Source organism: Glycine soja, unplaced genomic scaffold (assembly GCF_004193775.1).
Source record: "Glycine soja cultivar W05 unplaced genomic scaffold, ASM419377v2 tig00105977_1_pilon, whole genome shotgun sequence".
NCBI classification, from domain to species: Eukaryota; Viridiplantae; Streptophyta; class Magnoliopsida; order Fabales; family Fabaceae; genus Glycine; species Glycine soja.
This window is the reverse complement of record NW_021144594.1, coordinates 15244-40215: the sequence shown is the minus strand read 5'-3', so window position 1 is coordinate 40215 and position 24972 is coordinate 15244. Positions and strand designations below refer to the sequence as shown.

Sequence of the window (24972 nt, the reverse complement as noted above, 5' to 3'; positions counted from 1 at the left end):
TAAAGATCAAATGGCTTCTATCACGGAGGCCATGCTAAAGCTTCAGAAAACTATAGAGGATAATGCCACGGCGACCGCCTCCAATACAGCTAGGGAAGCGGAACCGGTGCTACAGCCCACAATAAACTTAGGCCGAGATAGAAACACGATGGTGTTCGGTCGGAGGTATAGTCCTCAAGCTTACCCTTATGGCTTGCCTCCAGACTTCACTCCCCGTACCGCTCCGGACGATTTGAACCAAGCCCCTACCTTCGAGGGGCAACTCCATCCTTATGCCGATTATCCCCTGCAAGAAGACGATGAAGAAGATGCCCGTCTAGGCCCTCTACTGCCCCTCAAGGATCCGGCCCCCCATGAATTGCCCCAACCAAACATAGTCCGCCATGTCCCGTCTCCACCCGCACCCGTTAAAGAATCCGTTCCCTTTGCAAAAGATAAGGGAAAGATTGATTTACTTGAAGAGAGGCTGAGGGCGGTAGAAGGCCTCGGCAACTACCCGTTCTCAGATTTGGCGGATCTGTGTCTGGTACCTGACATCGTCATCCCTCCCAAGTTCAAAGTACCAGATTTTGATAAATACAAAGGGACGACATGTCCAAAAGGACATCTTCGGATGTATTGCCGAAAGATGGGGGCATATTCTACGGACGAAAAGTTGTTGATGCATTTCTTTCAAGACAGCTTAGCCGGAGCAGCAGTGGCATGGTATACCAATCTGGAAGCTTCTTAGGTCTGGTCATGGAAAGACTTCGCAACTGCCTTCATTAGGCAGTACCAATACAACACGGATATGGCTCCTGATCGGAACCAGCTACAGAGCATGACCAAGCGAGAACATGAGTCCATTAAAGAATATGCCCAAAGGTGGAGAAACCTTGCAGCCCAAGTCGTCCCGCCCATGACTGAGAGGGAGATGATCACAATTATGGTAGATACGTTGCCTGCGTTCTACTATGAGAAGCTGATAGGGTACATGCCAGCTAACTTTGCGGACCTCGTCTTCACCGGAGAAAGGATCGAGTCCAGGCTGAGAAAAGACAAGTTTGAATATGCCTCCAACATGGCCCCCAACAACAACAGAAGAGCCCCAGTGGTCGGCACGAGGAAAAAAGAAGGAGATACTCACGCGGTCACCACCGCCCCAACATGGATGAAAGCACCCCAAAATATCCAAAACTCATACCAGCCCAGCCCCCCGAACTTTTCAATCCGAGCTGGGAGCTCCCTCCCAACTCAAGTAAAAGGACCACCCACAATAGAAAGAACGTCTGCCCAACACACAGCTCCAGCCACACCCCGACCAGCTAATAATACAAGTCCTGGCGCGAGCTATAATAATGCACGGCGCACCCCCCCCCCCCCCGAGAGATGATTTCTCTCCTATTCCCATGGCATACTCCGAGTTGTGGCCTTCATTATTGGAAAATCATTTGGTGGTGGCCATACCCGGGAAGGTCTTCCAGCCACCATACCCCAAGGGGTACAACTCGGATGCCAAGTGTGCATACCATAGTGGAGCCCCCTGACATAACATTGACTCCTGCCTGCCGTTCAAATATAAGGTGCAACACCTAATTAATGCCGGTTGGCCATCATTCCAAGAGGAGGGCCCCAATGTTAAAACCAACCCACTAGCCAGTCATGGAGGGGCTAGCGTAAATGCCATTGAAGAGCATGGCCCATCGGGGGCAAAGAGATTAGAAGATGTGGCTACATCTAGAAGCTTCATCTACCAGTCGCTGAAAGCGGCATGCATGGTCTCCCGCGGCGGAGACGAAAGGGACAAATGTTTGTTTCACCTCGGGGAGTCACACGACATGGAAACCTGTCCCGCGGTGGAAGAATTGCTTCAACGGCTCATGGACTGGGGGCAGCTCGAAGTGTCCAAAGGAGGGAGGGAAGAACCATAGATTTGCATGTAGTCGGAAGAAAAGAAAGTTCCCCCAACCCCCAAAGCCCTAGTAATATGTTTCACTAGGAAAGGGACCGGCTCCACACCCAAGTACCCCCGGACAACGCCTAAGCCGACGTCGTTTGCATATCAAAGTAATAAGGCCATTCCGTGGAAGTATACCCCTCCCGCTTTTGGAGAAAGAGTTGCAACCGAAGTTGACTCCTTGTCAGCCAAGGTGACCAACATCACCGGCCTCAGTGGCGTAACCCACAGTGGCCGGGTGTTCGCTCCCCCTCACTCGACGGAATTGCCATCCAAGGGGAAAGCGCCCATGGTCCAAGAGCCCACAGACATAGCCGCCCCCTCAAAAGAAGTAGATCCTTCGGTGGTAAAGGGAGCTGAGAAGAAAGAAGGTCTTCAAGGAAAGACAGTGACTTTGGAAGAGGCTCATGAGTTCCTTCGTCTCATCCAACAAAGCGAGTTTGAAGTAGTTGAGCAACTGAATAAAACTCCGATGAGAATCTCTTTACTCGAATTGCTCATAAACTCTGAGCCTCATCGTGCACTGTTGATAAAAGTCCTCAACGAAGCCCATGTAGCACACGACATCTCAGTTGAGGGTTTTGAAGGCATTGTTAATCATATAACCACCAATAATTATATCGCGTTTGCGGAAGAAGAAATTCCCATTGAGGGGAGAGGGCACAACAAGGCTCTACATGTGTCAGTCAGATGTATGGACCATGTCGTCGCGAAGGTACTCAACGACAATGGTTCAAGTTTAAATGTGATGCCAAAGACCACCTTGGAGAAGCTTCCTTTTAGTGCGTCACGTTTAAAACCAAGTTCAATGGTGGTTCGAGGCTTCGACGGTAGTCAGCGGGAAGTGATGGGGGAAATCGACATCCCCATTCAGATAGGCCCCCACACTTGCAATGTGGTTTTTCAAGTGATGGACATAAATCCCACTACAGCTGCCTCTTGGGAAGACCTTGGATTCATGCGCTGGGAGTGGTCCCTTCGACGCTTCACTAGAAATTGAAGTTCGCGGTTGGTGGACTTTTGGTATAGTGTCAGGCGAAGAGGATATGTTGGTGAGCTGCCCCTCCTCCGCACCATATGTAGAAGCAGCAGTAGAATCTTTGGAAACAGCTTTCCAATCCTTCGAGGTGGTGAGTTGTGCCTCTGTAGAAACGAGCCCGTTGCTACCTTCTCTCTCCAATGCGGCCATAATGGTGGCACGGGTGATGCTCAAGCACGGATATGAGCCCGAATGGGTCTGGCAAGGACGGCCTCGGGAATGCCGACGTGGTCGATATTAGAGGAAACCCGAACAAATATGGGTTGGGGTATGAACCCGGGATGCTAGGAAGGAGAAATGCGCCATCAAGATTCCGGGCGGATAGGGATGGCCCGACCATGTTAGCCAGTGTTTCACCAGTGCCGGAATAATGTCCGAGGAAGAGGTGGCAGCAGTAGGAGAGGAGTTCCCTCAAGACCCGCCAAATTTCGTGCAACCATGCCATCCCGATTCCCAAGTGGGGAACTGGCGCGTGATAAGCCAGTCAAAGGTCTATACCGCTGATTCAATGTAATTAGAGGCTATAGATTCCTTTCTCTTTTGTTTTGTGAAACCTACCTTATTAAATAAACAAAGAGATCTTGTTTCATCTGTTCTTGCAGTTCCATCTTTTCTCATATCATTTTGCATGTTTTTGTTTCTTTTGTCTTGATTAGTATAGATATGAGGGTCGATTCTTTGAGGATCCTAACGACGAGGGTTTGACAATTGATTTCGACCGAGATGTAAGCCAAACGATGAACGAAGAAGAGGAAGAGGATGCCCTTTCACCAGAGTTGGAGAGGTTGATCGCTCAGGAAGAACGCGAAATGAAGCCTCACCAAGAGGAAACCGAACTGGTAAACTTAGGGACCGGAGAGGGAAAGAAAGAAGTAAAAGTAGGAACCAGTATGACCGCACCTATCTGCCAAGGCTTGATAACCCTTCTTGAAGATATCAAGACGTCTTTGCATGGTCCTACCAAGACATGCCCGGTCTGGACTCCGACATTGTGCAGCATAAGTTGCCATTGAATCCTGGGTCTTCCCCGGTTAAGCAAAAGCTACGAAGGATGAGACCCGAAATGTCTTTAAAAATCAAAGAAGAAGTGAGAAAGCAGTTCGATGCAGGTTTCTTAGTTGTAGCTCGATACCCGGAGTGGGTGGCCAACATTGTCCATGTCCCGAAAAAGGATGGCAAGGTGCGAATGTGTGTAGACTAGCGGGAGTTAAACCGAGCCAGTCCTAAAGACAATTTTCCCCTGCCACACATTGATATATTGGTAGATAATACAGCCAAGTTCGCCCTTTTCTCTTTTATGGATGGTTTCTCAGGGTATAATTAGATAAAGATGGCACCCGAAGATGTGGAGAAGACTACTTTCCTCACCTTATGGGGAACGTTCTGCTATAAAGTGATGGCCTTCGGGCTGAAAAATGCTAGGGCAACCTATCAGCGTGCCAGGGTAGCGTTGTTCCATGACATGATGCATAAGGAGATAGAGGTCTACGTAGATGACATGATTGCCAAATCTTGAACTGAGGACGAACACCTCGTCAATCTGCGTAAGCTGTTTGGAAGGTTGCGGAAATACCAACTAAAGCTAAACCCAACCAAGTGCACCTTCGGGGTAAAGTCGGGGAAGTTGCTGGGATTCATCGTAAGTCAGAAAGGGATAGAGATAGATCCCGAGAAAGTGAAGGCCATTCTTGAAATGCTGGAACCATGCACGGAGAAGCAGGTTCGAGGTTTTTTGGGCAGGTTGAATTACATCGCGAGATTTATCTCGCAACTCACCCCTACATGTGAGCCCATTTTTAAGCTATTACGTAAGAACCTGGCGGTCCTAGGGAACAACGACTGCCACGAGACCTTCGAGAAGATCAAACAGAGCCTCGCAAACCCCCCAGTGCTCATGCCACCTGTAACAGGAAGACCTCTTTTCCTGTACATGGCTGTGTTAGACGAGTCTATGGGGTGCGTGTTGGGTCATCACGATGATTCTGGGAAAAAGGAACAAGCCATTTACTATCTAAGCAAGAAGTTTACCGCATGTGAGATGAATTACTCAATGCTGGAAAGGATGTGCTGCGCCCTGGTATGGGCGTCACATCGGCTTAGGCAGTACATGCTCAGTCATACCACGTGGCTTATTTCCAAAATGGATCCCGTGAAATACATCTTTGAGAAACCGGCCCTCACGGGACGAATCGCTAGGTGGCAGGTACTACTATTTGAATTCGATATTGTGTACGTCACCCAAAAGGAGGTAAAGGGAAGCGCCTTGGCAGATTATTTGGCCCAGCAACCCCTCCAGGATTATCGGCCGATGCACCCTGAGTTCTCAGATGAAGACATCATGGCCCTGTTCGAAGAGAAGCGGACGCATGAGAACATAGAAAAATGGATTGTCTGCTTCGATGGGGCATCTAATGCTTTGGGCCATGGAGTAGGGGCAGTCCTTATGTCCCCGGCTGATCAGTGTATTCCTTTCACGGCCAGGCTGGGTAATACGCCAGTTGAGAGGAGAATGGGAAACTAGGGATCCGAAGTTGATACTCTATCAAACTCACATCTTGAAGTTAGCCGAATGCTTTGACGACATTTCTTTCCACCACATACCTCAGGAAGAGAACCAAATGGCCGATGCATTGGCCACCCTGGCATCCATGTTTCAACTTGCCCACACGGGGATCTGCCGTACATCGAATTCAGATCTCAGGGCAAGCCGGCACATTGTTGTGCGATAGAGGAAGAGCGGGATGGGAAACCGTGGTACTTCGACATCAAACAATATGTTGAGAACAAAGAATATCCACCAGGGATTTCCGACAATGACAAAAGAACGTTAAGGAGATTGGCTACTAGTTTCTTTGTGAGTGGTACCATCCTGTACAAACGAAACCACGACATGACCCTCCTACGATGCGTAGATGCCAAAGAGGCGAACTACATGATTGAGGAAATCCACGGGGGTTCATTTGGGACACATGCCAATGGGCATGCTATGGCCAGGAAGATCCTTAGAGCCGGTTATTACTGGCTCACTATGGAAAGCGATTGCTGCGCCCATGTAAGGAAATGTCATAAATGTCAAGCATACGCGGACAATGTCAATGTTCCGCCACATCCTTTGAATGTTATGTCCGCCCCTTGGCCTTTTTCCATGTGGGGAATAGATGTCATTGGGGCCATCGAACCCAAAGCTTCGAACGGTCATCGCTTCATTCTTGTGGCGATAGATTACTTCACCAAATGGGTCGAAGCGGCTTCTTATACTAATGTCACGAGAAGTGTGGTGGTCAGATTCATAAAGAGGGAGCTAATTTGTTGATACGGACTCCCTAAGAAGATCAGTACTGACCATGGCACCAATCTGAACAACAAAATGATGCAGGAAATGTGCGAGGATTTCAAGATCCAGCATCATAACTCCACCCCTTATCGGCCAAAGATGAATGGGGCTGTAGAGGCTGCAAATAAGAATATTAAGAAGATTGTTCAGAAAATGACGGTGTCATACAAAGATTGGCATAAGATGTTGCCTTTCGCCCTACACAGATATAGAACCTCGGTACGAACTTCTACTGGGGCAACGCCATATTCCTTGGTTTATGGGATGGAAGCGGTACTCCCATTTGAGGTAGAGGTCCTCTCCCAGAAGATAATAGTGGAATCAGGCCTAGGAGAGTCAGAGTGGGCTCAAACACGATGCGACCAACTCAACCTTATTGAAGGTAAGCGTTTGACGGCCATGAGCCATGGGCGCCTGTATCAACAAAGGATAAAGAACGCGTTCGACAAGAAGGTACACCCGCGCAAGTTCAACGAGGGGGACCTTGTGCTAAAAAAGATATCCCACGCTGTTAAGGATAATCGAGGGAAGTGGGCCCCGAATTCAACGAGGGGGACCTTATTTTCTGAGTTTTTTGTTCTTCTTGGTTTCCTCCAGGGATTCCCATCCGCTGTAATTGTCTCGTCACGTTTCTTTAAAAGAAGAGAAGATGGGTTGAGGCCTCAGTCCTCACTTTGGTTTTAAACATTGTGTTAGTTTGTAATAACTTGAGTCCTTTTCGCTCAGTTCATGGGGTGCCCCAAACGCTTATTTAAAAATGAACCTAACCAGCTTTCACTAAGAAGATCATTGCATTGAAAACATTCATGCATGCACATACACATGCATATTTTGTGATAACAGGGGCAGAATCGTCTTAGGCCATGGTCAGAAGTCAAGACAAAGTTGACGACAGAAATCAACCAAGGTAAGACGATGGCCCGGTCACGATTTGCTGCGCATTGTTTGCTTCCTACTTTTAGGTACTTAGGGACGGATGCAAATGGAGGATAGGGTCACGACCGACAGGTCGTCGTCCCTTCCCGGTGCTGGACAAGCAGAAAACATCGCTGCAAGGCAGCCCAGTATCCTTTGAATTTACATTAATTATTACTATTTTTGTTTAAAATAAGTAATGAATGCCTGATCTAACTTAAGTAGAGGGGGCCATGGTTGTGTTTCCCCTAAAAAAAAAAAATTTGGCAGGTTAGCTCGCCTGGGTAAGCTGAGCTCGCCTAGGTGAGCAACCCCTGCACCAGATTATAAAAAAGGAGGGAGGGGAACGTTTTCTGCACCCAAAAACTCCCCCCCCCCCCTCATTCAAAAAGAGAGAACTCACGAGGCTTGCGGTTTTTGCTTCCCCAAGCCACTTTTGGTTGCATTTTGCTTTCATTTTTGGTATTCCTACTCACTCCAGCAAGTAAGTATTCAATCCTTGAGTTTTTAGCTTTCCATTGGTGCCTTTTGTTCATCTTTTAGTGCTCTAAATTGTGAGAATGTACTCATATTTGTGGGGCAGTTTTGGATTGCTTTTTATGCTTGATTTGTTTGAATTGAGGGGTTGTAGGGAATGACCTTAGGCCTATGTTGTATTTTGAAGCAATGGGGCATGCCACATTGCCCCCATTCTCTTGCAATTTATGCCTAAACATGCGCCCACCAAGTGCTCGGTGAAATGCCTCAATGACATATGAATATGGTTTTGTAAGATTGGGATTGTGGGATTGTTTTATATACATAGGGACAACATAGAGGATTCGGAATAGGTGCCCAAATGCAGTTCTAAGCTTAGAAACCCAAGCTCTTAGCTTCAATGCAAGGAAACATGGCTTATGTCTAAAAATCTAAATTTTTGTTTTGAAAGTGGAAAAACATGAAAATTAGGACATGCTTGAGAGGGTTTTCTACTAAGAATTTGGCTGCCCCCATGAGGGATACTTTGCATCTAGGAAACATGGAAAATACCTTTCAATGGTATGGATATATGGTGTGGAATTATCCCTCAAATGTATATAGATGGCATGGAATTTCCTTTTCAAATGCAAGTATGCGCATGACGTAATTAGCTTTCCAATGTGCATATAAAAAAATGTGAGTGAAACAACATAAATTTGTGTGTTAAATACTTCAAATATGTATAGGTAGTTTGTGATAGCAGAATATTTAGGATGTGATTAGGTGTAAATTTTGACACAATGCCTTGAGCACGAGAATGTGTGTTCTTTTCAAAGATGTATATATATATGTGTGGTAACTAGAATGTGTTGAATGTTCTTGTATGTTGACATAAATAGTAGGATATTTTACACATACGCATGTTCATAAATGTGCTACATTAATGTGTGCATGAGTTTGTTCTAAATCGGAAAGATTAGCATATCATTTTTGTGTTAAAATAAGCATTATCCTGTAGACTAACTTTCCAAATGTTTGTCTTCATAGGAAATGGCCCCGAGGAAGCTTGCCTCAAAGAGATCTAGGAAGAACGCTGCGGCCGCAGGGACTAGTGCCGCTCCCGAGTTCGATAGCCATCGTTTCAAGAGCGCTGAGCACCAGCAGCATTTCAAAGCCATCAAGGGATGGTCCTTCCACCGAGAGAGACGCGTCCAGCTCAGGGACGACGAGTACACAGATTTTCAGGAGGAGATAGCTCGTCGGCGTTGGATGTTGCTGGTCATGCCCATGGTCAAGTTTGATCTGGATATAGTTCTCGAGTTTTACGCCAATGCTTGGCCTACAGAGGAGGGCGTACGGGACCTCCGGTCATGGGTAAGGGGCCAGTGGATTCCTTTCGATGCAGACGCCCTCAGTGTGACATCCTGGAAATTTCTACCTGAAATTTTTGGAAACGATGTATTTTGAATGATTATATATATATAAGTATTATTCAGTGTATATGCATACATGTTCTTGATAGAAGTAGGAATAGTGGGGGCAAGATATGCGGGTTAGGCTAATTAAGGAAGAGAAATCCATAACTGGGAGGTTATGGGTTAATTCTTAATTAATTAGTCTAAAAATCATCGTTTTGTGTGCGACTTAAAATTTAACGAAACCAACCTCTGAACCACGCTCAGGGTTTTATTCTGAGCGTTTTGATATATATTGCTTGCTTTCGAAAACTGGCCCCGACGGACGCAGAAAAGCGCGAGGAACTGGAACCAGAGAAATGGCACGCAAACCGAGGCAAGATTTTAGCGTTTCAAAGGTCAGGTTTTTCTCACTTTTTGTGGCTAAGTATGGGTCACAATCAAAAGAGAAAGTGGGCCCTTTTTGCTCCACTCAAATGGGGACATGTGGCATAGCTTAAATAAAATAATAGAAAAAGAGAAAACCCTTTATTTAAAACCAAAAAGTTGTATTCTCTCTCCTCACTCAGCACAGAAATTTCAGACAGCTCTCTCTCCCTCTCCCTCACGTTGCTTTTCTCCTTCTTCTTCATCCACCATTGTTGCCCAACAAAGCTTCAACCTTTGGTGCCCATTTCTGCTCCAAATCGCGAAAGGAGGGCATTTTCGGAGTCATGAAGCGCGTCTCTACGTGTGGGACTTCGAAATTTCAGGTTTGGGTGGACTTCTTTCTCTATTGATTTTCGTGGGTATGGGGTTTTGGGAGATATGATGGGTAGTTTTGCTAGTTTTCTGCTTCATGATAGTTATTTGTGAAGAAATTTGTTGAAAGCATGTTGAACTTGCCATGTTTGGATGAGTTAAGCTTACCCATTCAGTTTTAGGGTTCTTATGATGATGCTTGTGATGTTTATGTGCTGAAATTGCTTATGGAAAACTGTTAGAGATGAAGGGTAGAGTTAACCTAGGGTTAGAAAGTGAGAATGTGGTGTTATGAGTGGAAAAAGAGTGAGGCCTTGAGAGTTGGAAGGTTAAATCTGGATTCTGTGGTAAATGGAGGTTAAAGTGAGTTAATCCTAGCTTGAAATGTCATTTAGGACTTATGAGAAAGCTTGGACTGTGCTAGAGAGAAAAACAAATGACCAAAGTGAACCAAGAGCCATTTCTAGGGCAAAATTGGGTGTGGAGGAGTCAAATTTTGATTCGGTGGAATTTTAGGTGTAAATCCAGTTTGAGCAAGTTTAGATTGATGTTATAGACTTGTTTGAGGTGAGAGTTTGCTTCAAATTTACCTCATTCTCAATTTCACTTCTCAAACCTAGAAAATATATTAAATTGAGGGGTATGGGACACCTAGATTTTGTGTTGCTGTGTTTTGAAGCTTGACTTTGGTTTAGACATGATTGATACATGATTTGGGACTTATAGGATTTGATTTGAGCAAGATTGGATGAGGGGAAGTGTGGTTTTCGAAATCTGCACTTTATGCAGAATTTTGCTGTGAAATTGTGCAGCAGAATTTTGCATAAGTGCAGAAAAAAATGCTATGTATTTGCTGGTTGTGGAAAGAGTGATGCAGAATGAGTTCTGGGTGTTTACTAGTAGATCCCAACGGTCAAAATGTAGGTTTATGTACTAGAGACTTCCAGTGAAATTTTTGAGTCGATCCAACGGTTAACGAACTAGAACGAAGGAATTGTTACTGGGGTCTTTAAGTGAGAAAAGCTGTGATTTTGGTTGCTGTTTTGGGCAGAGTTTTCTGCCTTTGCCCTGTTTTCTTGGCTGTGATAGTTTCTGTTGTTTGAATGTTGAATTACTTGGATGTTGGGGAAGCTTGGGAGGATTGATGGGGACCCGGTGTTGAGAGAAACGAGGATTTGGGCTACATGGGAGTACGTGAGCTCAGTTGGAGGTGGGCAACAGGGGATGGTAGGTTTATGCGCGATTTGTGGATGTGGAAAATTTGTTGTGCACCATCGCCCGACCGCCACCTAGTACCACATGTGATGGGTACCCCATAATCCTACAAGCTTGAGATGAGGAAGTGTAGAAGGGTGAAACTTCCTGCTTTTATTCGTTGACCACAGAGTGGTACCTGGAGATATGTCGCGGGGGTCAGGAGACCTTGGGGACGTCAGGTGGGGTGCTATTGCCCAAAACCAAGCTTGACCAATCCCGACCCAACCCGGGCATAGTCAGTCAGTGAGAACCTGTGATGTACCTAAGCAGGCAAGCTCCTGGCAGTCAACAGATAAAAGGAACAAAGACCACAAAGCAAGGAGGCTTGTGTGGTGGCTGGCCAGCTGTGAATCTTGTGTGATATATGGGTTATGGCCTCTGGTAATCGATTACTAAGGGTGCGTAATCGATTACAAGGCTTAAAAATGAAGACAGGAGGCTAAGATGGTCTCTGGTAATCGATTACCAAGGGGTGTAATCGATTACCAGGCTTGAAAACGAGGTGAGGAAGCTATGGGGGCTTCTGGTAATCGATTACCAAGGGGGTGTAATCGATTACCAAGCTTAGAATTGAAGGCAGCAGGTTGTAGAGGCCTCTGGTAATCGATTACCAGTCTGTGTAATCGATTACACAGAGGAATGGGTCACTGGTAATCGATTACCAGGTATGTGTAATATATTACACAGTGCCTATTTCAGGTTTTCATGTTCTGAAGCTGTGTGATTCAAGTTTGGCCTCTGGTAATCGATTACCAAGGCTGTGTAATCGATTACCAGAGATGAAAAGCCTTAAGATACCCTTTTTTCTTGCATGTAGTGGCTATGAGACGAATTGTGTTGTGGCATAGTTAGATTCTTGTGAAAGAGTCTACCCCTTTCTTTTCTTCCTTGTAGATCGTGATGGCGGCGCAGCTAATCCATGATCGAGTAGAGATGGAGTGCCTAGAGGGAACCTGGGAGACCCTCGAAGGCAACACGACGTGCCGATTTCGGGGCACTATTCGATTTACGGCGACTTCTTTGGTGCATCCAGATGAACCCGTGCGCACGCTTCAGCGCACTGTGGAGTGGATACTACCCACACCAACACCATATCGTCTAGCGGAGCCAGTCCAAGTGATCGAGGTGACGTCATCCGAGGAAGACCCTGAGGAGGATCCCGAGGAGCTACCTCCTGAGCCTGCTGTGGATGCTCTTGACTTTCTAGAGGGTGATGAGGACCCACTTCCAGAGGTGGATTCTTCCGAGGAAGTCATGTCAGCATCTGAGGCAGACTCTACGGAGGATAGTGGCCCGAGAGAGATGGCGACCAGTGGAGGCTCTTCATCATAGTGGACAGTTCCATGGACTAGTTTTATATGCTTTTTGAGGGTGGGTGTATCTAGGACTGACTGTTAGGTTTACTCTTTTGTTTTTGTATGGGTAGACCTATTGTATAGGAATTTGATGATTGTATACATGTAGCTGAAGCCACCACTGTGGACACCTTTGCTCTGGAAGACACTATGTATTTTGTAAAACTCCCATATTTTGGACAGCTTTAAATGATGAATGCATTTATGTTTAATCTTGTTATTTGAAAGGAAAGCATTAGCAAACTTTATTTGTAAAAGAGTTTATCGACCGTATTTCATCCTTTTATTTTCACGTGACGACCTAAAGTAATGGCTGGTACATTATTCCTTTTTTAAACAACAAATAGTTTAGAGATTTCGAGTGTTAAGAAAGAAATGACTCCGAATAGAGTTGTGAACTGGCCATTCAGGACTCTATAGTGAGGATTTTCCTTCTAAACCTAATCATTGTGAAAAGAGAAAGAAATGAAAAAGAAAAAGAAGAAAAAAAAATTACCATGGTTTTCGTTATTTAAATCATTACTATTAAACCAGTCATTAATTTAGGGACGCCACACTCAGTCAGTTCCTGGGATATCCGCTAGTATTGGAGGAGGGCTAGGAGTGCGAATACGGCCAGAGGAGGAACCAGGCCGATGGATTTGATGAGGAGGCCATCGCTCAGCTGCTATGCATACCAGGTCAAGATTTTGCCTGGACCGCTGCCGGGAGACGGGTGCTAATCATGCGCACCAACATGACTACCTTGACCCAGACATGGATGACGTTGCTGCTCAGCAACATCCTACCCAGCGATCATAATTCCGACCTCCCTCTGCCAAAGTGTCAGCTGGTGTATGCCATCCTGACACGGATGAACATTCATGTGGCTCAACTGATCGCTGATGCCATTTATTTATTTGTAGGTATGCCACCTACCAGGCACCTTCTAGACCCAGATAAGTCTAATAGGGCCCTGGGTTTTTCGACATTGATCACGGGTCTCTGCCAGTCGTTCAGGGTTCCTGTCACACCTAGTAAGGTGATTCGACTGCCGATCACCCGGGCTTTCATAGAGAAGTATTACACGCCCAGACAGGCGCAGGGTGGCGACCCGCAGGCCCCAGATGCACCGCCGCCACCTCCTCAGGCTGACCCAGCTGGGTCATTTGACACGGAGCGGTATTTACGGAATTTGGTTTGCCAGCAGGCGGCCAACCAAAGGGCGCACTTGCAGACCCATGACTGCCTCTACCAGCTCAACCTTAGCCTGCAGAGCCAGGGTTTCCCTCCTTTTCCATGCCCTACTCCGGATCAGTTCAGGGCAGAGGTCGCATGGCCCAGGGATTGGCCTGAGGCCCAGGCAGGGGAGGCACCCGCAGAGGCTCCCGGCGATGCAGATGAGGCCCGCATGGACGAGGAGATGACCAATTTGCTCGATTTCTTGGGAGGGAGCGAAGCCACATGATCGGGAGGTCCCTAGATGCATATTCTCTTTTTAAGTTTCCTTTTTTATCTGTTATGTATCATTTTGTTTTTTGTATAAACCGAGGGACTAATGTTTGTTTCCTTTTGATTGACTCTTGTTTTGTGCATACATGTCATTTAAACTGTTACGTTAGTGCTTACTTCGTTGTTGTCAATAGTGTTTGTTAAAATTCCGGAACCGTGTAGAGTTTTTCATTTAGGAACGTCGTCCTAAAAATAAAATGAACCAAAAATCCTGATAAAAAGAAAGAAGCGTTGTGAACAAATGTCGTGTCTATGTATATAAAGAAAAGAAAATAGTTTTTTATATATGTAAAAGAAAATAGAAGGATTTTGTGTGTGTAAATAATGTGTGAAAAGAAATTTTTGTGTATATGAACGACAAGTGTATGTAAAGAATTTTTTGTATAAACTACGGGTGTGTGTTGGAAAAAATGAAAAAAGGAGATCTTTGAACATAAATAGGGTTTGTATATAGACCGTGTTGACATAAAGAGAAAGGGTTTTAATGCGTGTGTGCACAGAAAAAGTTCGTTATGTATAGGAATGTAGGTGTACAAAGGAAAGTTGTTCTCATAGAGGGCAATGGATGTATAGTTTTTTGTGAATATAAAAAAAAGAGAAAAGAAAAAAACAAAAAGGAAAAAGAAAGAAAGACCTCGAAGGTCGGCATGTTATGGTTAGGAAGCATAAATCATTCGTAGAGAGCAAACATATCTTCTGGAAACAAGGGACTGACGCTAAGAGTTTATTTTCCTGAATAACTGAGATAAGAATGGATGGATTCATTGAACTGATGAAAGGACATAATTTGGAAACGTTGGGTCTGTTTGTGTAAATTCCCAACTGTAGTATCACAATGCCATAAACGGGATGCTTGAGTGCCCACCTGGCTGTGGCCATGACTAATTTTGCACATTGTTTCCAAATCATCATTGTTGCGCGTGCCTTGTGGAATAATATGGAAGTTCGGCCCGAGACCGACACCTTGACACACGAATTTGTTTTGCCCTAGATATCAAGATCGGGCTCCCACAATAAAAGACCCCATTGAGACACAACCTTAGACTATTTTGAACCTTGGCCTATAAAAAGAATCCTCATCCTTTCCCCCGAAGCAAAGGACAGCGGAATCTCCTCAAGGGAGAGCAAATAGATTGCTAAAACCCGATCTCCCAAAGAGAGAAATGGAGAGGGAGGAATGAAAAGAAAGAAAAGGAAGAAATGAAAAGAAGGAAAATAAAAAATGAAAAGAAAGGAAAAGAAGGATTCCCGATCAAAAGATCGGAAGAAAGTAAAAAGGAAAGATCGGAGGAAAACAGAGTAATTCCCAATCAATGAAAGAAAGAGAACAGAAAATCTTCAGACCAGATAAATTTTCGGCAAGGTAAGTGACTGCCGGCAAAGGAAAACCCATTTTTTAGTGGTTCTTCCTTTCGGATTTCCATTCAAAGTCATTCTCGACTGGCGATATCCCGCCCCACATAAACAAATAGGAAAAGACCGAAACACCCAGCTTCCTCTTCGAAAACACTACCCTCGAGAAAATCCTATTGATCCGTGATCGCACGTGTGATCTTTGATTCGATAGGAAATCGTGTGCAAAATAAAGTCATGGTGCAGTTATGGTTTGGGGTTAGGGTAAAACACTTGCCTGTGTGAGTTTGTATACACTATGAGTGATTTATTCCCAGTTTCAGCTTAACCCGATGTTTCCCCTGAATGTTCATTTAAAAGCTAAATGTTGACGTCTGCCCTTCATTTACGGTTACAAGGAAGATTACCCTTGGCATGGGTATATTGCTTCTCTAAGATATGGTGCTCTCGCGAATGATTTATTTTTCTTTGCAAAAAGCATGTTTGCCTTTTTAGGTGGAAAAAAACCCGATAGACCATTCGATCCTGCCAACAAATTTTATTCGGAGCCCCATGAATTGATTGTCATTCATGCATCCTCCACCAACGAGTCTGAAGCCCCGCGAATTGATTACCTAGCGCTGTTCGCCAATTCTCCATTCTCCACTTTTATTCGGAGCCCCATGAATTGATTGTCATTCATGCATCCTCAACCAACGAGTCTGGAGCCCCGCGAATTGATTGCCTAGCGCTGTTCGCCTATCCTCCATTCTCCACTTTTATTCGGAGCCCCATGAATTGATTTTCATTCATGCATCCTCCACCATCGAGTCTAGAGCCCCGCGAATTGATTGCCTAGCGCTGTTCGCTTATCCTCCACCCTCGAAATCTTGTTCGGAGACCCATGAATTGATTTCCTAGCGCTATTCATGCGTCCTCCACCATCAGGTGCGGAGCCTCCGGTGATTGGGAAATGTGGTTTTTGTTATTTTCCCGATCGTTTCCTTCGCCAAACATGTGTATATATGTATATTATGTTATTGGTGTTTTTGTTGTTTGTGTTTTGTTTTGTGTTGTGCAGAAAAAAAAAAGAAGGAGAGACGGGAGTCATCATAGACTAATCATGGAAAGGGCAAAGACGGACGAAATCAGTGTTTTATCTTTGCTTTCCTCTTATCTCCGATAAAAGGTAAGTAAAGAGGGGCAACTGTCATACCCAAATTTCGTCTGGGGACTATTGCTTGATGGCATGCAACCTTTGATTGACCGCTTCGAAGTACTTGGCACCTTTTGTTGCACAATATGTGAAGTCCCAAGATGCGCCGGAAATCAAAAGGAAGCGTGGTTACGCCATCCGTGAAATTCTGTAATTTGACGGAAACCAAAAGGAAGTATTGTTACGCAATCCGTGAGTTTCCGTAACTTTTTCGAAAGCTAAAATACATGATCCGTAAGGATCTGTAACCTTACGGAAAGAAAATAAGTGTCGTTACGAAATTCGTAAAGTTCCGTAACGTTACGGAAAAAGAATCACCAAAAAAGTAAAGGGGGTGTATTTAGTAAAAAAAGGGTGTAAATAGCAACCAGGCCCACTTGGGCCTTCCAGATTCTTCCTCCAGAAGGCGGTTGCTTCTGGAGGAAGCAACCTGGCTCGCCTGGGCGAGCTGGGTGGCAAGCTCCTCCCCTATTTTGCTATAAATAGGGGGAGGAATGAAGAAGGAAGGGGTTCAGCCTTCTTGGCACTTCGTATTCTCTTGAAATTGCTGAGGAAAATTGTTTCCGTGAGGAAAATCCAAGCCGAGGCGCTTCCGTAACATTTCCGTAACGTTTCCGTGGGTAATTACGCGAAGATTTTCAACCGTTCTTCTACATTCATCGTTCGTTCTTTGTTTTTCTTCGGTCTTCAACCGGTAACTACCCCAAACCGAGCTTTTCAATTCATTCTATGTACCCGTGGTGGTCCCCATTTGTTTCGTGTACTTTTATTTCTCGTTTCATTTACTTTCCGTACCCTCTTTTGACGTGCTTCAGTCATTTATTTAAGTCATTTCTCGCCTAATCAAAAAATAAAATAAATTTTCACCGATCATTTGATTTGTAATATCCGTTAATTTCTGTTAAAATGAAATCCGACCGTTCGGTCGTGCTGTAACCACGTTGGAAATAAAAAAAGAGGTAAAATAATAAAAAAATACCTTTTAGTAAAATAAAGCAAAAAAAATCAATCGGACGTTTCTCTTTGGGATTTCTCTTTCTTAATTGAATTGACTAATAACTAAAGTGAAACTAAAAAAGGATTTGAAAGTTTATTATCTCAATTTTTCTTACCAAGTAAATGGATCATTTTTAAGGTCCAACGCCTTAAGATGATCACCTTCCAAGTAAAAAGAATCGCTTGATTCACCCTTAAAGAAGAACTACGTAGGTCTGATTTCCTCTTCGATGGAGGGTACGTAGGAGCAAGAGCCCCGCTTTTGTCGACCTCAAAAAATAAAAAGAAATAAAAGTTAAGGTAACACAATTTCCACAATTCTAAAAAATAAGGTTGTTGTCCTTTGAGACAAACGTGAGAGGTGCTAATACCTTCCTCAAACGCAAATACAACTTCCGAACTTGGAATTTTCTTTTTGACCGGTTTCCTTCGGTTTTTCTGACGTTTTCCACAAATAAATGTTGGTGGCGACTCCACGCATCTTTCCTCCCTTGGAAAGCGCACCCGTGACCCTCGCCTCGCTCGCCCGCAAACGGGCATGTTGCGACAAAAACATTAGACCTACACTTCTTCTATATTACACTAATTCCTCAAACCCTATGTTGAAAGAACCAGCACAAGGACAAGGACAAGCGTGAATCATAATAGAAGCAGAGGAAATAAGGGGGGACACAGAGGATGGGATTTTTGTGCTTTTGTGGAAACTTAAGATACCACCTAAGGCAGCGGTATTTACATGGCGGCTTATCAAAGACCGCTTACCAATGAAGATGAATCTAAGAGGGAGACAAGTAGAGATAAGTGACCCAATGTTCCCGTTATGCAACAATTCGGAGGAGGTTGCAGCACACCTTTTCTTCAATTGCAGTAAGGTCCTCCCCTTGTGGTGGGAGTCACTCTCATGGGTTAATTCAGTGGGTGCTTTCCCGAAAGAACAAAAAGATCATTTCATGCAGCACAGCAGAAGGAATGCTACACGAACAAAAGATATAAGATGGAGCTATTGGTGGATAGCCCTCACAAGGACCATATGGCAACATAGAAATAAGGTGGTCTTTGATAACCAAACTTTTAATGCAAGCAAGCTGATGGACGAAGCGCTTCTTCTAGTCTAGTCCTGGCTTAAAGCTATGGAGAAAGATTTCGATACACATTTTAATCAGTGGTCTTCCAATTTGACAGATGCCTTTGTGTAATTAGAAAGGGAGGGTACATGTGAGACCTCTTCCAAGAATTGAATGGATCATACGTCTTGATCCTATATGTCACAAAGGGTCATTTTAGAAGACCACGAAAATAACATGTTATGCAACCCCTTAAAATGGCATGTCAGCTATTTCCATTAGTAATTGTATGATATTGCGACAAAAGGACATAATAAAGATCATAGTAGAGGGCTCAAAAGAACAATTACATGCCATGAATAAAAAGGAAAAACGCATACATGTTTTCAGGCATCATACATGTTTGTCATTTGTGGAATTTGAAAAACATTTTTAAAACTATTATAATAAATATCAATTACTAGAAAAAATAAACAAACCTGCAAATAATTAAAGGAGTTCTTCCCAATGTGATTCTTTGGTGCCTGATTCAGCCAGAAAAATAATAAAACTTTAGTCAATCAACCACATCTATGACAAAAATTTGCCTAATATGTACAAAATAATTTGTGCCAATCAACTTCATATTATAAAAAAATAAATTGCAAGGCATTTACTAAAGAAAGTAGTGAAGACAGAGTTCCAAGACTATTCAACCCCAGCTTAGATAATCTGTCGTAGACTACCCTAGTATGAATAGTTTTTCCTAGAATTTTGGTTCCCAAATATCTCCAATTTCCACTTTTAATATATTCCTTGGTAAAATATTCAGCAACTGCTCCAAAATAGCATGGGACTAGTGGCTTTGGAAATGGAAATAGTGACTCCAAATATTCTGTTTTTGAAAAATCAGAAAGACCAAATAAAGAGAGAAAGGTTGTGGAAGAATGCAACTGACAGAACAAGTATGACTAAAAGGAAAATTATCAAATATCCTGTAGCTTGGAAAGAGAAGCAAAAGAGATTCAAAGAAGCTACAGAATACGACATAACTGTTCAATATCCTCTACAAAATCAAGAGTCCACTAAAAGAAACTGACAACAGCAACATTCAAACCCCCTATTTTATCCCCACCCATAACAAAAAAAAAACTCCACCCAGTAAATTGAAATAAGCTCATAACTGAGAAATGCAAACATAAGCAAGAGGAAAATCATGAATAATCCATCATATACAATCCACTTTCTTGCTTTATTTATTTTGACAGAAAGAAAATATTCATTTTTGTAAAAGCAAAAGGCAGTTCTTCCAACAAAACCTATGGATCCTCAATGGCAATAACACTTGGTTGTCCTATGTTTAAAAACCCTGAGAAATGACAATGGGAAAAGTTTAATAACCTATAGGGGATAAATTATACAGCATAACTGAAAATAACATTATTTCACAACCAACAATTTCATTTATTCATCCAGTACGCCTGTCTTGTAAAATTTTGCTTGTCATTCCAGTTAATGTCATGCTGTATTTGAATATATAATTGGATTTTAAGTTTTTTTGTCTTAATCTAATGTATCTTCCACTTGAGACAATCTTTAATTTCCAACTCAGATGACCATTATTGACAGTAAAACTCTCCCTTCAAGTATTTAAGACAACTATGTACTAGGATTCGAACAAAGTAATTGGATTTTAAGTTGAAGCAATATGTTTGACAATGTTTGCATTGTTGGATAAAATATTGAATTTTACTAGTAACAAAACATAAATGATACATCACTTCAAAATTAGTTTTAACCAAGATTGATTTCAAAAAAACCATTTTATCCAAATCATTTTAAAACTTTTATTAATAAACATACAAACACGAGCAAGAATTTAATAACACTTTTCATATATTAAAGAAATTGGAATATTAGTGAAAATAACAGAGAGTAACAAGATGTTACTCCTACAAGACCTGATGCTTTTGGTCTTTCTGCATTATTTTTAGTAGTGGAAAGTGGAAACTATATGATCTTAAGGTATATATGCCCTAAAGATCTCATAAGAATCCTTGTTAAGAAGGATCAAAGAACTGAAAGTGCTAATATCCTGCCAAGTTTAGTTGATTGCAGAGTTTTAAGAGTTGTTGTAATACTTTATTTTATATTGTTTTATCTTAATTTTAGGCACATGTAATTTTTGGTTTTAGATTTAAGATAACTATCTTAATCTTTCAAAAAAATTCCGATGACCCTAGTTATTGAACTTGTTTTGCTGTCTTTTTTGTTCTCTTTTATTTCTTACTTATCATGCAGCTGGTATATTACCTAGTTTCCTTGGTTCTTTTATTAGTCTTCTCAAGAGGAGGCTATAAAACAGAAGGATGTCCTGGCTACAGAAGTTTCCTCTCTTAGAGGAGAGTTGCAACAAGTAAGAGATGAGCGAGACTGACAATTATCTCAAGTACAAACTTTAAGTTCTGAATTAGAGAAAGTTAAAGAATATAGGAAGCACTCCTCCACTGAATTGGACAGCTTGACCTTAAAAGCTAATGATCTGGAGGTAGGTTTGTATACCCTATTTGTTTTAATTAAATATCACACCATTCTGTTATTGTGGAGTCATGAGAGGATGAGCTTCCTTCCTCCAGGAAAAATGTTCTTTGAAAGATAATCAGATAAAGGCATTGGAAGAGCAACTAGCAACTGCAGAGAAGAAACTGCAGGTAATCAAGAATTTTTTTAATAGTTGTATACTACTAGGTATAGAACCATTTGATATATTTGTTAGATAAAGAATGTGAAATTTTACCTAATTGCTTAATTCTTTAGTTGGTCCTTGACATATACATTATGATGATTATTTATCTTATTCATAGATTTTGTTCCTTGTTAGGTGTCTAATATATCTGCATACGAGACAAGGACAGAGTACAAAGGACAACAAAAATTTGTGAATGAGTAGCAAAGACGCTTAGCAGATGCAGAATATAAACTTATAGAAGAGGAGAGGCTGAGGAAAAAATTACATAATACCATTTTGGTAATTCCCTGAACCAAAACGTTGATAATAATAATTGACACCTTAATAATCTTCATATTAACAGGAGTTAAAAGGGAACATTCGTGTATTCTGTCGAGTGAGGCCTTTATTAGCTGATGAAAGTTGTAGCACAGAAGGCAAGATTTTCAGTTATCCAACCTCAATGGAAACTTCTGGATGAGCCATTGACCTAGCCCAAAATGGTATATTTGTTGTGATGATGTATTTTAAACAATTCTTATTTCATTTTCCTTGAATTAGATTGTGCTGTAAAAATATCAACTCATGTTGCTCTTGTTTTGTTCTTAGGCCAAAAACATTCTTTTACATTTGATAAAGTTTTTACACCAGAGGCATCACAAGAAGAAGTTTTTGTAGAAATTTCACAGCTTGTACCAAGTGCTCTTGATGGTTACAAGGTAATTTCAAAGTTCTTCTGTCATCTCTAAAGCACTATTCATTTAAAATCGTATATACATATGGATCAACCATTTAATGCACTATTACTAGTCAATTTTGGAAAAGCAGAATTCTAAAACCCTTTATTTTCTATACTCACTTTCATGTTGTATTGTATTTTTGCCCTTCTTTGCCCTATTATTCTTTGGTTCTGACATATCAGTGTTGTGAGACAAATGTCTATCTGTTAGATTTGGTGTTGGATGTTGCCTTTCTAGCATGAATGTTTGTAAATCAATATATATACTATATACATTGATGTCTAATAATATGGTGATGTTTTTTCTTTTCCAGGTTTGCATCTTTGCCTGTGGTCAGACAGGGTCAGGGAAAACCTATACAATGATGGGAAGGCCTGGACATCTAGAGGAGAAGGGCTTGATACCTCGTTCATTAGAGCAAATATTTCAAACAAAGCAGTCTCAACAACCTCAAGGCTGGAAATATGAAATGTAGGTAACAGAGTATTTTTCTTCTTAATTTTTCACCATTGCAATGTGTATAAAATTTTAAATATGACACAGAATTGCTGATAAGGTTTTCCTTGCAAAATTTACAGGTGTCAATGTTGGAAATATACAATGAAAGGATCCGTGATCTGATATCTACAACAACACGCATGGAAAATGGTACTCCTGGAAAACAATATACAATCAAACATGACGCAAATGGAAATACACAAGTTTCTGATCTCAAAGTAGTGGATGTTCATAGTGCTAAAGAGGTTGCATTTCTTTTAAATCAACCTGCAAATAGCAGGTAACTAATTTCTAGTGTTTATTCTATTGTCTTGTAAGGTGTAATAAACTAATTTCTAGTGTTTATTCTATTGTCTTGTAAGGTGTAACAAACTATTGCATCTTTTAGCTATATATGAAGGTGATGCTATGCTGTCCTAATTAAGGAGATAATAAATTTTACACTCTTCACAATTTTTCAAGTTGGACACAGAGGCAAATCGCATGCACTAATATAAGATGTCGTTGCCCATTCTCTATGGCTTTCTTTCCCTATTCCAAATTTCCAATAGTTTTTTTGGTCTAGATTAAAGTTATCATTCACTAAGACAATCTTATTGGAATCTAATAAAATGAGTACAAAACCAAATTTCCAATAGCTAACAAGCCACAGTTAACAATGACAGAATCAACATCCAGAATTCTGCATCTATGTTGACACATCTATCATAAAAATACAATATCTATTTAAAATTAAAAATATATGAAGATTGGTTTTATTATTAGGAATTGCATACCATAATTTTAATATTATGCAGGCGCTGAAGAACAAAATAACATTATTTCTATGAGTTGACAATTTGAACTAAACACAGGTATGAAATATGAGAATACGAAAAAGTCTGAAGAGAGCCCATATAATAACAACCTGGAACCAATAGAAACAGATGCAAAACTGTATTTCAGATTCAGAAGATACGCACCTTTTTGTACTTAGTTTCTATGAGTGACCTTTTCGTACTTAGTTCCAAATAGCAGCCTGCAGTTGATAGATGTATACTATAGTAACTTGTTTCACACAATTTATTTTTTTCAAAGGATGGTTATAACAATACATTTTTCCCGAGCAGAGTTTCCCCACGATAAGTGTGAACAACACTAGTACAGTAACATGAACAATGAGTGGAAAGGGATTGCAGCATGTTCGGAAATCACTTTCTCAATATCAGCGTCTTAGAGCATGTTTGGAAATCAAATGGGATACCAATTGGGAAAGAGGGTTTGTAGTTTATGTAAAGGTACAACCACAAACAATTCAAATACTAACAATTAAACACAAAAGGGCACGATTTTCACTTATTTTGCTTCAAATCCTTTTTGCATATTGAACGATGACATTGTCAGGGCAAGTGAACAAGTCGATAATCAGATATTCAAGCATTACCAAAGAACAACTCAAAAACCCTTAATACTATAACATATTGAACCATTACCAAAACAGAACTCAAAAACTTCGACATCCTTACCTTCAGGAACACTTGAAAGGTGGCAACGCCACTCAAAAAGGCACGACTTCGGCTACGTGGCGGTGGTGGGAGCAGCAGGTCCACTTCGGCTTCAAGTACTTCACGGCGGGAAACAAAACGTCAGGGTGGTAGCGGGATGGAGTTCACGGCGGGATGAAGTAGTTCAGGCAATAGCGGGGGCGCTAGGTTTTTGGAGGGTACGAGAGAGGGTGTTTACCGCGAGACTATATAAACTACAAAATTTACGACGGTGTTTAATGACATCGACTTTGTATGTGACTATTTCTAGGACGGTGTACCTACAAGCACCGTCTTTTATGACTTCCATCAAAACTACAACGACGGGGTTATAGACAAATGTCGTTGTACAACAAACGCGCCACATAAAAACTTATATAATTACGTAAATGCCACCGTGTTGACAACTACGACAGGTTCTTCAACACTGACGTAGAATGTGCGTCGTCAAATCATATTTTTCTAGTAGTGTTGGTTCCTTTATTTTTTCATTGAAACTTTTCCCTTCTTTTAAATGGGTGTCATTTTGAAGTGGCAAACTTTGCTTTATCTACTTGTGTGTAGGAATTATTTTAATAACATAGATGCATGTCTTAGCCCCATTTGCAGAACTGTTTGGATAGGGATTCAAACATTAAGAAGAAAGAAATAATCTTTAAAGGATCTTCAAAATTAATAACGGAGAACTCTCTACTCTGCCCTTGTACAGTTTAGTTGGTGCTATATTTCTGTTTTCATGATTTTTTTTTCTATGTAGTTCTAGACTTCTAGTGATATCTTTTGCCATTATTTTTATTTTAGAATTCTTTTTCTTTATGTTTTTTCCTTTTTGTCAAATGCATGACCATCAGTATCTACCCATTGGATATGTTATTTGTAGTGGTGTAGCTCTTCTCATTCATCAGTATCTACCCAATGAACATTGGCTCAACTTCTTTATGAATCTACAATGCT

General features: G+C 41.9%; 1 pseudogene; it reads left to right on the top strand.

The window, feature by feature from the left end:
- The first annotated feature begins 203 nt into the window (after positions 1 to 203).
- LOC114404718 lies at positions 204 to 22915 on the top strand (annotated as a pseudogene).
- Positions 22916 to 24972: the final 2057 nt, after the last annotated feature.